This window comes from Schistocerca americana, chromosome 8, assembly GCF_021461395.2.
Source record: "Schistocerca americana isolate TAMUIC-IGC-003095 chromosome 8, iqSchAmer2.1, whole genome shotgun sequence".
Classification (NCBI taxonomy): domain Eukaryota; kingdom Metazoa; phylum Arthropoda; class Insecta; order Orthoptera; family Acrididae; genus Schistocerca; species Schistocerca americana.
The window spans coordinates 346,160,159-346,173,555 of NC_060126.1; the positions used below are offsets into that span (position 1 = coordinate 346,160,159).

General features: G+C 46.4%; 1 non-coding gene across 1 annotated transcript; it reads right to left on the bottom strand.

Annotated features, from left to right (window-relative positions):
* Positions 1-265: 265 nt before the first annotated feature.
* On the bottom strand, positions 266-340 carry Trnas-cga. Its single transcript has one exon. It is a non-coding gene; the product is annotated as a tRNA-Ser (tRNA).
* Positions 341-13,397: the final 13,057 nt, after the last annotated feature.

The window sequence follows — 13,397 nt, forward strand, 5'->3', positions numbered from 1 at the left end:
GCGCTCTCGCTGGCTTACGTCGCGCAAACCAAATTATGCGACTTACAGCTCAGCAGATGTAATCGTTAACGTTTATTGGGGGATCTTCGCGCTGCCATGCTCTTAAATAAGAGTCACCAGCCACGCTTTGATCTGTGACACAGGTTAAACTTCGCACTACTCCAAAGCGCTGTAGCCATGCAACGAATTTCTTAAAGATTCCGAATATACACAACCTGATCAAAAGTATCTGGACACCTGAAACTTCCTGGCAGATTAAAACTGTGTGCCGGGCCGAGACTCGAACTCGGGACCTTTGCCTTTCGCGGGCAAGTGCTCTACCAACTGAGCTACCCTAGCACGACTCACGCCCCGTCCTCACAGCTTTGCTTCTGCCAATACCTCGTCTCCTACCTTCCACACTTTACAGAAGCTCTCCTGCGAACCTTGCAGAACTAGCACTCCTGAAAGAAAGGATACTGCGGAGACATGGCTTAGCCACACCCTGGGGGATGTTTCCAGAATGAGATTTTCACTCTGCAACGGAGTGTGCGCTGATATGAAACTTCCTGGCAAGGTTCGTAGGAGAGCTTCTGTAAAGTTTGGAAGGTAGCAGACGAGGTACTGGCAGAAGTAAAGCTGTGAGGACGGGGCGTGAGTCGTGCTTGCGTAGCTCAGTTGGTAGAGCACTTGCCCGCGAAAGGCAAAGGTCCCGAGTTCGAGTCTCGGCCCGGCACACAGTTTTAATCTGCCAGGAAGTTTCATATCAGCGCACACTCATCTGCAGAGTGAAAATCTCATATCTGGACACCTGTTTTTGGGCACTAACATGCGATGTGTTCGCCCTTTGCATTTATGAACCCTTGAAGTCTGTTGGGGACACTTTCAGTGACGTGTCTGAATCTCTGTGGAGGAATGGCAGCCCATTCTTCCTCAGGATCCGAAATCAGAGAAGATAGTGATGTTGGACGCTGAGGTCAGAAGAGAAGTCGACGTTCTAACTCATCCCAAAGGTTTTGCTTTGGATCCATGTTGGAACTCTGGGCAGGCCAGTCCATTTCGGAAATGTTATTGCCCACAAACCATTACCTAGCCGATGCTGCTTTATGACAGTGTGCATTGTCATCCTGGTACAAGAACCACCGTCTGAGAACAGCTCCTTTTTGCAGCACACAAAGCTGTAAAATGTATTTATGTCCTTCCGCATTAGCCCGAGCGGTTCTAGGCGCTTCAGTCCTTAACCGCGCGGCTGCTACGGTCGCAAGTTCGAATTCTGCCTCGGGCATGGATGTGTGTGATGTCCTTAGGTTAGTCAAGTTTAAGTAATTCCAAGTTCTAGGGGATTAACGACCTCAGATGTTAAGTCCCATAGTGCTCAGAGCCATTTGAAACTTCCGCATTTAGCGTTTCCTTAAGAGTTATACGGTGACTGAACCTCAACTACGAAAAGTTAAGGCCATTTGCTCACCCAAATCTTGAAATTTTCTTTCCTATTTCCGAACGTCATACATCGCGCTATTTACAAGGTACACAGAAATACATGTTACCGATTCACTGATCTTCTTTAGTTAAATTGTTATGTATGCCTTTTTGAATGATATCGCTTTACCATTTATCACTAGAGACATTTTGAAACACAGAGGAAATAATGCAGCCCGAAGAAAATTGCAGTTTCACTTATCACGCTCAACACAGATCGCACTTTCTAACAAAGAATAGTTGTAGTAACAGGAACACACAACATGCATACATACATAATTTTCCCTCCTGCGCTAGGGCTAATTACTGCACGTGCTGAACAGATGAAACATCGGATTTGAGAGATGAAATTTGGGTTAAATCTGCAAAGCGTTTTGATGAAAATATTGTTTCTGGAACGGCAACACACAACACGTAAAAACATCGTTTAAATATGTAGTAATATTATTAAAAATTGTCGAGTCGCTTTCAGAATTGCTTAAGTGATTTACCTAGCGCTTGGACTGTTATAATTGTTTTTAAGTTTTCTGACTAATTTGTAATCGTAAAGATAGTGTTATATATGTGATATGCAGGGCGTTTGTGAAAGGTTCATCCGATTTCACAAGACATGAATGAAGGTACCTACTTGAGATGAATTTTAACTTCCTCACACGACTGCAAAGCTTTTATTTGCGTAACAAAATCCTCAAGAAGTGAAGTCTATCCACTGAGAAGATAGCTTACAAAACCCTCGTTCCATCATTACTCTTGTATATTGTTTGTCAGTCTGGGAGTCGTATCAGTTAGTACTGATAGAGGAGGTAGAAAGGAGCCAAAGAACAGCAGCGCGTTTCGCTACAGGTTCATTTAGTAAGCGCTGAAGTGTCCCGGAGATGCTCAGCCAATGCCAAAGGCAGACGCTGCAAAGAAGGCGTTCTGCCTCACGGTTTGGTTCACAGAACAGTCAACAGATATATTAGCTCCTCCTACTTACGCCATGCGAAAAGACCTCGAAGATAAAATATGGGAGTTTTGAGCTCGTACAGAGGCTTGTAAACAATAGTTCTTCTTGCGTACGTTTCGCGACTGGAATAAGGAAAGGGGAAAAGAGACAGAGTGGATTGTTGAGTATAAATGTAGATGTAGAGGACTGGTGAAAAAAGCAGGTTGAATGTGGGCGGGAGAGGGGGGCGAGGGGGGCGGGGAGATAGCGGACAACCCAACAGATCCACACACTCTTTGTTCGCTGACTCCCACGCTTATGTCATGAAGTCGCGGCGCTCTGCCAGATTAGACTCAAATAAATATGGCATTACTAACCAATAGGAGAACTGTTCTTTCCAATACTAAACCCCTTAGATTCACAAATGATACATTACAAAGATACTGAAATTGTTTACCAAAGCAATTTGCCCATAGGTGCAGGGCTGTGTGTTTCTAATCATATGCAGCGTGCAAAGTGTAAAATGTAGGAATAAAGATCAGTTTCAGAGAGCATAGCTTCAGGATGTTGATTTTTCATTTTCCGCTGTAGTGTGTGTTGCGAGGTTTACTCATTCACAAGGAACCCCTTGAGTGTGAGGTCACAGAAGGCCGATGTCGTTTACAGGATTCGACGCCACACGTATTGTATACCATGCAGCCACAATACACAATATTGGCTGCTAGTGGCAACAGGGGGGGGGGGGGGGGGGGAGACTGGAGGTATCCAGTGGTGAGCACAGTATGACGCTGGAGCGTAACTGAAATGCTAAGTCGACGAGTAGATCACAACAGTGCTACAGTGCTAGTGGTATTGATACAAAGAAAATCAGTGGCAAAGATAAAAAAAGCAAACATTGCATTATGTCCTCAGCAGTTGCGGAAGTTGACATTTAGTCAGAAACGAACCTAAGGAATTTCGCAGTGAGAAATAAGTGGCAGATTAGATAATAGCGTTTTTTCCAGATTAGCCAGTAGAATGTGTGATGTGTACGCTCGACTGCGGGAACAATGTACATGGGGAGTATAATGACGACGGTAAGAGCTTAATAACTGAAAGTGATACTGGAGCAAGTGCCGAGCCATGTAGTACTTGTCGGACAAGGAACCACAACTCCCGCCTCCAGTGAAACGTAGTCAAGGACAATCGTTGTCAAAGGAGCGGGTACTAAATGTAATTACGTACACGGGAGATCATCCGCAGCATAGTAAAATAACAATTACGAACAGATTCGAATAATTCCGCAGAAGTATGATCGTGTAGCGCGTAAGAAAAATCACGAATTTTCAAGGGAGGCCATGGTGTACTTGTTATAAAACTGACATTTGCGCATTTCAAGGATGCTCCATGTGTTAGATAGCGTCCTGCTACGTCATGCACGTTATAGTGATTTCGAGGCAAGCAGTGCTACAGAATTGGAAGACGTAAGGTAACGAAATTTCAAACAGCAATTGACGATGGACAGCAAATTGCGGGAATAGTTCAGATAATTTATAAGTGAGATAAATAAACTTATCCCATCTTCCAGTAAGGAATTTATTTTCAACTTCGACCAATCGATGTTTGAAGAGGAAATGAATATGAAAGGAACCATGGAAATTAGAGGTACCAATAGAGTTGTATGAAGACCAACTAACATCAATGCCTTAACATATTCGTGTACAATTATGCCGACTATTAATCTAAATGGTAAACTGGCTAGAAAGTTATTTATTGCACTGCGAGAAGTTGTAGGTGCTTTGCTCCCTACGGTTTTTTTTCGTGTGCACTATCTTGCAGTAGGGAATATTTACGTCACTGCAAGTAAATAGACGGAAGATAAATGCAACTATCATATAAGCATTGCTTTTAGCTTGTCAAAAAATTTGCTTTCAAATAGCTCTGAGCACTATGCGACTAAACTTCTGAGGTCATCAGTCGCCTAGAACTTAGAACTAATTAAACCGAACTAACCGAAGGACATCACACACATCCATCCCCGAGGCAGGATTCGAACCTGCGACCGAAGCGGTCGCTCGGTTCCAGACTGTAGCGCCTAGAACCGCACGGCCACTCCGGCCGGCAAAAACTTGCTTTCGCTTGATTTCTGGTCTCCCCATGAAAAACGCACTGCTTTAGAGCCAACTATCCCTCCTGAAAAGTGTGTGATATTGCAGTTCATACGACTTGGAACAACGGGAAAAACTCAGCCTCTGAATGTTTCTTTTTTCCGTGCCTATAAAATATATTATCGCACTACTTGCAGCTACGCCTTAAAGGATAGTCAGTTTCACGATAAGCCCCACGACAGACTATTTCGCTTTCGGTTGCACGCCATCACATTCCATCAGTTCTCATCACCCCGTTACACTATGTATACACTTGTCGAGAGTGGATATTAGCTGAACGTCACGCACGGTTTGTAACTCCCAAGGAGTTCGCCTTCGATCTTGATGGTGCGAACCTTTGTGATCACTGTGGCGAGCCATTTTTCATTCGGTGTTAATGATTTGTTTTGAACATTTCTTGAATGTCGACGATCGCCATGTGTCGAAGTGTAATACACACATCCCATAGAAGGTTGATATCTGTACCTCCACGACACTCATTTTCTCTCGCCCTCCTGAGGCACATGGTGAGCCATAAGCAGCTAATATTTTTCCTATCATAGATGTTGACACAACACTTCCAAATGAGCCTTACTAAAGACTAAACTTGCGACTTCGCACTTAAGGCGTTCCTTGTCAGTAAGTGGCAGTTTTACCCTTTGCCAGAGTCAGCTGGAGGCTGAAAAGAGCCTCGCGGCTGGTAGGAAGCAGCAAGTGCTGCGGCTTGGGCAGACAGTTTGGGGAAACGCGTAGGCGCCAGCCTGTCGGAGCGGCATATGGCGGCAACGCAGCCAGCTAGCGGGCCCCACCCCACCCCACCCTACCCCAGACCAGAGCAGCTCCGAAACTCCGACCGCGTCGCCGGCGCAACCCCCATTCCTCCACCGTCATCGGGCGACAGAACGGCGGCAAAAAGTTTAGTCTGCTCCGCCGGCAAGAAACTTGGAGATAAACACTGCCGCCTGTAAGGGGGTTGGCGGGGATGGGGACGGGCGAGCCGAGGAAACGAGAGGGCCTAATGAAGACATGGCGGCGGCAGTTTAAGCGCCCTGTTCCCTCGCCCGCTCCGGACCGCCGCACACGATCGCCCGGAATTCGTGCGCCGCGTCGGGACCACTTTGACGCCTGCCTTCCGCTCGCCCTTCTGCGGGTGTCTGCGAGCAGTCTGATGTCTGTCGAGAGGCGGCTAACAAGTGTGCAGCTTCCGGCTGACATACAGCGAGCGAAGCGGGCAACGGAGTGTCGACCGCCGTCGTACAAGTGCAGCAACACGTGTCTTCCCGCTCTGAGCGCGTGCCACACGAATGCCAGCTTTCCTATAGTGGAGGTTGCCGCTCCACAGAAATCTCAAAATATCCGAATATTATACGTATTCCAAAATTCTGACGTCAGGGATATAGGCGTGCAGTTTTGGGCCTGTGTTCAACGACGCGTCTTGAAATTGGGAACAAGTGCGCATTGTTCCAGTCATTTGGAACGCTTATCATCATAATAGCCTAGCTCTACATACCAAATGGATGGTTCGATCGTATCCGAGTTTTCATTTCTCTCCTGCGTTTCCATTATTGCATTGCACTTCTTGTACGGAGATGCATATGATGGCTTAGCAGACCAATCCTGACATGAAACATGCGGCCACATACATTACACATAATAGAGGGTGGAGAGCGTGGCTGGATCAGGCGAAGTTTGGATCTCTAAAGTTTCACATTTTCCTGCCTCTGGCGTTCCTGCTCAGTAGATGAAGTAGCTGTGGGCGAACGTTTAGGATCTTCTGTTGCGCAGCACCAGTTATTTCGTTCAATGTTTAGACTTTTTAGCTTCTTCTTGAATTGGTCCTTTTAACGCCTCCGAGGAGCACCACGGGGCCTTTTACCTGTGCTCACTTCACATTACAAAATTTGTCGAGGAAGTCTGCTGTTTCTCTTCCGCTGGACATGCCCAAACTTTCTGAGTTGGTGACCAATGACGGTGGCAACTATACTGTGCATCGTTGCCTTCTCGAGAACGGCAGTGCTTGATGCGAAATCATCCGATGTGATGCTCATAATGTATGGAACTTTCTGTTGGTTGAAGCGTTCCAGTTTCTTAAGATCACGGCGATATAGTGTCCAGGTTTCGCAACTATAGAGCAGGGTCGAAACAACAGTTGCTCGACACATCATCAGTTTGGAGCATAGCGTCAGATCTTTATTCAGGGAGACTCGATGTAGGAAACGTCCAAAAGCAACTGATGCGGAATGCATCCTCGTCCTTTTCCGGTGAGCAATTAGTTGATGATGCACTGTTTTCTATTCCACCCGCAAATGGCAAGAAAATATATTCTGACCCCTCTGTTACGACACCAGATACCTCCGTCACGGCATCAAAGCGATCTGCGCAGTAAGAGCTATTCCAGTCCGATGCAGTTAAAGTCCGTGACTCTGCACTAAGGAATCTGCATTTACGGCGGCCCTAGCCTCGTTACGGCCGCGCCTTGCGCGCTGAGCGGTCTGGGACGTGCCAACCTCATCCCCAGCGGCTGTGGACACGCCTCGTACAGTGCCGATGACCCGACTCAACGACCGTACTCCCCAACGGCTGTATGCAGACTGCAGGGTGTTAGTCACTCCACCTGACGTCGGTCACTGGCTTTCTGGCTGTCGTGAATGGTGTGCAACTGGGCGAAACAAATAGGGGCATTAGACAATACAACACTCAGCTTGGAATGACCTTTCTACACTACTGGCCATTAAAATTGCTACACCAAGAAGAAATGCAGATGATAAACGGGTATTCATTGGACAAATATATTATACTAGAACTGACATGTCATTTCATTTTCACGCAATTTGGGTGCATATATCCTGAGAAATCAGTACCCACAATAACCACCTCTGGCCGTAATAACGGCCTTCATACGCCTGGGCGTTGAGTCAAACAGAGCTTGGATGGCGTGTACATGTACAGCTGCCCGTGCAGCTTTAACACGATACCACACTTCATCAAGAGTAATGACTGGCGTATTGTGACGAGCCAGTTGCTCGGCCACCATTGACCAGACGTTTTCAATTGGTGAGAGATCTGGAGAATGTGCTGGCCAGGGCAGCAGTTGAACATTTTCTGTATCCAGAAAGGCCCGTACAGGACCTGCATCATGCGGTCGTGCATTATCCTGCTGAAATGTAGGGTTTCGCAGGGATCGAATGAAGGGTAGAGCCACGGGTCGTAACACATCTGAAATGTAACGTTCACTGTTCAAAGAGCCGTCAATGCGAACAAGAGGTGACCGAGACGTGTAACCAATGGCAGTCCATACCATCACGCCGGGTGATACCCCAGTATGGCGATGTCGAATACACGCTTCCAATGTGCGTTCACCGCGATGTCGCCAGACACTGATGCGACCATCATGATGCTGTAAACAGAACCTGGATTCATCCGAAAAAATAACGTTTTGGCATTCGTGCAAAAAAATGGTTCAAATGGCTCTGAGCACTATGGGTCATCAGTCCCCTAGAACTTAGAACTACTTAAACCTAACTAACCTAAGGACATCACGCACATCCATGCCCGAGGCAGGATTCGAACCTGCGACCGTAGCAGTCGCGCAGTTCCGGACTGAGCGCCTAGAACCGCATGACCACCACGGCCGGGCATTCGTGCACCCAGGTTCGTCGTTGAGTGCACCATCGCAGGCACTCCTGTCTGTGATGCAGCGCCAAGGGTAACTGCAGCCATGGTGTCCGAGCTGATAGTCCATGCTGCTGCAAACGTCGTCGAACTGTTCATGGAGATGGTTGTTGTCTTACAAACGTCCCCATCTGTTGACTCAGGCAACCGCGCGACCGCTACGGTCGCAGGTTCGAATCCTGCCTCGGGCATGGATGTGTGTGTGATGTCCTTAGGTTAGTTAGGTTTAAGTAGTTCTAAGTTCTAGGGGACTGATAACCTTAGAAGTTAAGTCCCATAGTGTTCAGAGCCATTTGAACCATTCGTTAACTCAGGGATCGAGATTTGGCTGCACGATTCGTTACAGCCATGCTGATAAGATGCTGTCATTTCGACTGCTAGTGATGCGAGGCCACTGGGATCCAGCACAGCGTTCCGTATTACCCTCCTCAACCCACCGATTCCATATTCTGCTAACAGTCATTGGATCTCGACCAATGCGAGCAGAAATGTCGCGATACGATAAACCGCAATCGCGGTAGGCTACAATCCGACCTTTCTCAAAGTCGGAGACGTGATGGTACGCATTTCTCCTTCTTACACGAGGCATCACAACGTTTCACCAGGCAACGCCGGTCAACTGCTGTTTGTGTATGAGAAATCGGTTGGGAACTTTCCTCATGTCAGCACGTTGTAGGTGTCGCCACCGGCGCCAACCTTGTGTGGATGCTCTGAGAAGCTAATCATTTGCATATCACAGCATCTACTTCTTGTCGGTTAAATTTCGCGGCTGTAGCACGTCATCTTCGTGGCGTAGCAATTTTATGGCCAGTAGTGTAGATCTAGAAAATCCTCCCAGTAGGAATCGTGAGCGAGTATGCAAAAGAAAGGGCGATTTAAAGGGGATCGATCAGATAAAACTAATAGTAGATAAGACGGAGGCCAGACTGAGATTCGTTGGAACAGTCCTCAGGAGGTGTAGTTCACCCAATAAGCCGGTAGCGTTCCTACTAACTACATTCACAACAAATTTTGCAGACAGTACCCATGTATACAGGCAAATGAAAGGGCCCATAGAACAGAGTTCCAGAGTACAGAGAAACAGAGCAGAGGAAAGGAAATACAGTACTAAGCTGACTGTAGTAGATGTTGAAAGTGACCACCATTCATCTCTTGGCACTTTTGGGCCCTGGTCACCAAGCTGCTGAAGGCTGATCGAAGCTGGAGTGCTGGAATTGCTGCAGTCTCATCCGAAATATTCCACTACAGTTCTTGAAGACAATGAGGGCTGTTGTGATACACTTTAGACTTGAGGGTTCCCCAAGAAAGTAATCGCACACTGACAGATGAGGTGACCTGGATGGCCAGCTAGGGCTGCGACCAGACTGACCTCTGCTGATAACTCCGTCAGGCGTGAAGATTTCAAATTCTTGTCGGGTTTCCAGCCGGATCAAACTGTCATCTGATCACAATATTTCATCTGTCCACCTGGCCGCCATCATCAGGTGAGAAAAGCTACGCTGGTCTCACCGATAACTGATTCCACTCGCAAATGATTGCACCTTTATATGCATCGGAAGTACAACACCGCTTCCGATGCATATGAAGGTGTAGTCATTTGCGAGTGGAATCAGTTATCGGCGAGAGCAGCGTAGCTTTTCTCACCTGATGATGGTGGCCAGATGGACCGCTGAAATATTGTGTTCAGATGACAGTTTGATCCGGCTGGAACCCGACAAGAATTTGATATACTAATACGCCGGGAAAGTCTACATAGTCAGGCGTGAAGATTGTGTAAATGTGCTCCAAGGTTCGGCTCACTGTATGGGCACTTGCTCCATCCCGTTAGAAGTAACTGTAGACCTTTTCCTCCTCTGTTAAATCTTCCACAAGTGAAAATTCTGTCAATGTAACGCCCCGAAGTCCGATCCACTTCTATGTGGCCCACTCTGTTCTACAGAATGTATCTGCAAAATTATACCATTGTACGACTTATATTTCAGGAGATATGACGTCATAAGCACAATTTGGCTTTTTTTTTTTTATATATATATATTCTGATGGCAAGGTTAATGACGCAGTGGCAGTGTGAGCAGGAACAAAAAACTTCAATAATTAAAAAATATGTATTCGTTGAACAACAGCACACACAAAATGGTCCGATATGGTTACAAACGAGATGAACTGCAAAGAATTTAACTCAGAATTTATAGATTTGCAGCCTGAAAGCCATTTAACCACCGAGACGCACACAATGGCAAGCTTTCAAAATGGTTCAAATGGCTCTTAGCACTATGGGACTTAACTTCTGAGGTCATCAGTCCCCTATAACTTAGAACTACTGAAACCTAACTAACCTAAGGACATCACACACATCCATGCCCGAGGCAGGATTCGAACCTGCGACCGTAGCGGTCGCGCGGTTCCAGACTGTAGCGTCTAGAACCGCTCGGCCACTGAGAACGGCAGCAAATTTTCAGACTGTAAGATGTTTCCACGAGGGAATATTTGTCGGGCAGTCCGCGATTGCACGACGAGATTTCTGTCACAAACTGAAGCGCCGTCGACCCTCTCCACTGCACTGAAACTTATTTCTTTTTTTTTAGTGCAGGAACCGGTCGTTTACGGAAAACAGAAGTGAAGGCTATAACTCTAAATATATGCAAGAGAAAATATGCACGTTTATCGGAGACGGGACGCCTTTTTTACGACCGGAATATGAAAGTTGATAACACGCAAAGTGGGGGAGGGAGCGCCCCGTTTTTATGTTTGGCTGGAGAGCGGTAGAGTGGCGGAAGGACCTGCTCTCGCGTCCGGCTTTATTGGCGGACAGGGCAGGCGCCATGGCTCTGCCCTCTCTCTGCCCGGCCCGCGAAACGACGAACCTTCCACTAGCTTCTCGAAGCGAGGTGCGCCGAAAGTCCTGTCTGCGCCAGCCTACCGCCGGCGAAATATCAATAACATCTGGTAGCATTCAGTCACTTAAATAATACTTAGTAAAAGGTCCAGTGTGTTTTCTATCATTCTATCTCCTGCATGGCGCTTATGAATTGTTTTTAGGAGTTTTACCGTTTGAACAGTCTATTTTGAGGGTTAAAAGCCAGATGATGAGAGCACAGTCTCTCGAAATGTGTTGTTGATTTCTGTTGAGTACACATGTGTGAAATACTGAAGGACGAGAGTGACTTCAGCATCAAGTTTCACTGCAGACTAACATAGCTATATAAATGCTGACCATACGAGGTGCGACAATAAAGTAATGAGACTGGTGTGAAAAAAAAATGTTGCTTACCGTTTCAGTCATGTTTATTGTTGTCTCCTTTAAAGTAGTTCCCTTCTGATTGCAGACACTTTTTCCAGCGCTTCTGCCATTGGTGGTAACATTTCTGGACCTCATCTTCTGTAATATTCTCCAAGATCCTTGTCACAGCTTTTTGGACATCTTGTGTTGTTTGAAAATGGTGTAGCTTGACCGCCGTTTTGAGTCTTGGAAATAGAAAAAAAGTCGTACGGAGCGATATCTGGTGAATAAGGTGGCTGTAGTAGTACTGGAATTTGTTTTGAGGTTAAAAATTGCTGTACTGACGGGGCAGTATGGGATGGTGCATTATCGTGACGCAGAATCCAATTATCAGCAATGTTGGCATGGACACGAAGAACTCTCTTACGAAGTCTTTCTAAAATTTCTTTGTAGTAATATTGGTTAACTGTTTGTCCAGGAGACACCCACTCTTTATGAACAGTTCCATTGGAATCAAAGAAGCACACAAACATGCATTTCACTTTTGACTTTGACATGCGATCTTTTTTTTTTGGTCTGGGTGAGCACCGTTGCGAACTTTGGCGTTTTGTCTCTGGATCGCACTGAAAAAACCAACTTTCATCACCAGTGGTAACACGGCTCAACAATTCTGGATTGATTTCCGTTTGCTCTAACAGATCGGTTGCCATATTTTTTCGTGTTTCTCGCTGTGGTGGTGTGAGATTTTTGGGGGCCATGTTTGCACAAATCTTTCTTATACCAAGATCTTCAGTTATTATTAGACGAACCGTTTATCAATTGATGTTCAGTTCTTCTGCAATCATTTTCACGGATAATCTTCGATCAGATCGCACGAGTTCACGCACCCTGGCCAAGTTGACATCCGTCCGTGTGGTTGATGGTCGTACACTGCGGTCTTCATCTTCAATATTCGTTCTGCCTTCACTAAACATTTTATGCCAACGAAAAACTTGAACTCTTGACATAACCTCCTCTCCAAAAGCCTTCTGAAGCTTACCGTAAGATGTCGTCGCGTTTTCACCCAATTTAACACAAAAAGAAATGGCAGACCGTTGCACAATATTATGCGGTTCCATTTCCGTGACGAGAGACACAAACACGTGTTAACTTATTACAGCACAACTCACGACTGAGCAGTTGGATCAATGTGCCGCTTGGACTAGAAGAGCTTATAGACTAAGGTCAAAGATATTGTGCCTACGCAAGCCTGTAGCGTTGCCACATCTTGCAAAGACAATCAGTCTCATTACTTTATTGTCGCACTTCGTACATTGAAAGAACTGATACAGTGTAGCACAGACGGTAACTGAAAGAAATACGCAGTGAGACGAACAGGCAATAATTACCCTGAAGTCATTGTGATTTATGGTGGCCCCCTGGAAATTAATATGGTGGGACATGGTTCTTAGAAGGTGTGTGATCTTCACGGGTGACAGTGCAAGCTGTGCGACGTTCTCTCATTCTTCCCACAAGGCTGGTAAGAAGTTCGTGTGGCAGATCGCTTCATTCCTCTTCCAGTTCCGTTGACAACTGTTGGCGCATGTGGACATACTGCAGTACGTCTTCCCAACGCAGGCTAGTCCATTCGCTGAATATCCTCTCTTTCTAAGAGGTCCTCCACATGCGTAGTTCGATGCGGTCTTCCATAAAAATGAAGTCAGGGTCGAATGTACACCTGCGAAGCCGCAAATCGGAAAGAAATACAGTGTCAGATTGTCTATCAGTGAGTGTATCGTATTGAACGATTTGGAGAGAGGGATGTAAAATTACGGCTCCCCACGACATAGCATATGGGCCACCAGAACGATCATGTTCGACGACGTATTTGGGTGCATTACGTTTCTCTATCTTTCGCCGGATGAGGGTACGTCCAGCATTGTGGCCATGACCGTTTTGGTGGTCCAGTTGTTACGCTGTAGGGAGGCATAATGTTGCATGGGCGCACTGGTCTCCA